Source organism: Balaenoptera musculus, chromosome 9, assembly GCF_009873245.2.
Source record: "Balaenoptera musculus isolate JJ_BM4_2016_0621 chromosome 9, mBalMus1.pri.v3, whole genome shotgun sequence".
Lineage (NCBI taxonomy): Eukaryota > Metazoa > Chordata > Mammalia > Artiodactyla > Balaenopteridae > Balaenoptera > Balaenoptera musculus.
In genome coordinates, this window is record NC_045793.1 from 77,239,274 (window position 1) to 77,241,679 (window position 2,406).

General features: G+C 41.0%; 1 pseudogene; it reads left to right on the top strand.

The window, feature by feature from the left end:
* The first annotated feature begins 361 nt into the window (after positions 1-361).
* Positions 362-1,931, top strand: LOC118900554 (annotated as a pseudogene).
* The last annotated feature ends 475 nt before the right edge of the window (positions 1,932-2,406 follow it).

The window sequence follows — 2,406 nt, forward strand, 5'->3', positions numbered from 1 at the left end:
GACAGAATGTTAACAATGGCTGAATCTTAGTGGATTTATAGGCATTCATTGTACTATTTTTTTCTACTTTTGTATGTTTGTAAATTTCATAATAAAAAGTAAAAAAATTAAAAAATTATACAAGCATGTATATTATGTTTCTAGTGAGTTATTCTTGCATTATTTTATCTTTACATGTGACTTTATCCATAATAAGGATTTTTTCTTAACAACATATTTTGTCTGATACTAATATAATTATCTCATAATCCTCTTACATATTATCTCAAAATACTGGTGTAATTTCTTTTGGTTAATATTTGCTTGGAAGTCGGTCCAGAGGTTGCAGCTGCAGAGGAACCACCCAAGGAGAGCTGCAAAGATGCTGTCTGGACACGTGGTCTTGGGCTGTGACTTGCACCCTCCCTTGGCAGGCCAGACTGGTCTTCAGAATGCTTTGGGATCATCCTTCGTTGCCACAGGGAACCTCCATGCCTCTTAACACTTGTCTTCAGAAGACTGGCACTGCTGAGGTATCCTCTGTTCTTGAAGAGCGTACTCTTGGAGCCAAAACCTCTGTTGACTGTGAAGAAACAGGGTGTGTCTCAAGTATTGGTGATAGTATTGGTTGAATACATGGGCTGAGGAATGTTCAAGCAGACGAAATGGTAGTGTTTTCTTCAGGCTTAAAGGGTATGCTTCAACTTGGGAACTGACAATGTTGGTCTTGTTGTGTTTGGACATGATAAACTAATTAAGGAAGGAGATATTGTGAAGAGGACGGGAGCCATTGTGAATGTTCTAGTTGGTGAGAAGCTACTGGGTTGTATAGTAGATGTCCTTGGTAATGTCATTGATGGCAAGGATCCAGTTGGTTCCAAGACCCATTGGTGAGTTGGCCTGAAAGCCACTGGCATCATTTCTCCAATCTCTGTGCAGAAACCAGTGCAGACTGGCATTAATGCTGTGGATAGCTTGGTGCTGATTGGTTGTGGTCAGTACAGGCTGACGATTGGTGACGACAGACTGGCAAAACGTCAATGATTGACAGAATTATTAACCAGAAACATTTCAGTGATGGATCTGATGGAAAGAAGAAGCTCTACTATATCTACACTGCTATTGGTCAGAAGAGATCCACTGTTGCCCAGTTGGTGAAGACAGTTACAGATGTGGATGCCATGAAGAACACCAGTGTGGTTTCAGCCACTGCTGCTGACACTGCCCTCCATCAGCACCTGACTCCTTATTCTTGCTGTGCTGTGGGAGAGTATTTTAGGGATAATGGCAAACGTGCTTTGATCATCTATGATGAATTATCCAAACAGGCTGGTGCCTCTGCTGATCTGCAGACCACTCAGCTACTCATGAGGCCCAGCCTGATGATGTGTTCTACTCACACTCTCATCTACAGGAGAGGGCAGACATAATGAACGATTCTTTTGGTGGTGGCTCCTTGACTTCTTACCAGAAACACAAGCTGGTGATGTGTCTGCTTACATTCCAACGAATATCGTTCCTATCCGTGATGGACAGATCTTCTTGGAAACAGAATTGTTCTACAAAGGTGTCTGCCCTACCATTTACATTGGTTTTTCTGTGTCCTGTGTTAGATCTGCTGCCCACGCCAGGTGTGTGAAGCACGTGCAGGCACCATGAAGTCGAAATTGGCTCCTATGGTGAGGTTGCTGCGTTTGCCCAGTTCAGTTCTGACCTCCATGCTTCTACTTGACAACTCTTGAGTCATGGTGAGTATCTGAGTTGCTGAAGCAGGGACAGTATTCTATGGCTGTTGAAGAACTCGCAGCTCTTATGCTGGGGTAAGTGAGTATCTTGATAACTGGAGCTGTTTCTATTTTTGTGTGTGTGTTTTGTTTTTGTTTTTGCTGAAGTATTTAAAAGCAAATCTTAGATGGCATGCTATTTTACCCAGCCACTTCATTATGCTTTGAAAGACAAAATTTTTTTTCCTTAGGTAACCGCAAATCCATTTTTACATCTAACAAAGGAAATAAAACATTTCTGAAGTTTTAATACAAACTATTAACATTTCTCCGATTGTCTCAAAAAATGCCTTTTTACAATTATTTTTTTCAGATCAGAGTCCAAACAAGGTCCACATCATGAATTTGGTTCTTAGGGTCTCTAGGATCTCTTTTCATCTGGAGAAGTGCTCCTTTTCCCCTTCTTTATTCCATTTACTTCTTGAAGAAAGTGGGTCAGTAGTCCTGTTGCCTAGAAGTGAGATCTAAAGACTTGATTAAATTCTGTTTCAAGTTTTGACGAGACTAGCTGTAGGTGATGTTACAGACTTCATATTGTTTCATCACCTGGAGAACCACATAGTGTCAGATTGTCTCACGTTTTTAGTAATGCTTAATTCAGGTGGTGACAGCCTAGTTCCTTCATTGTGAAGTTTCCTAACAG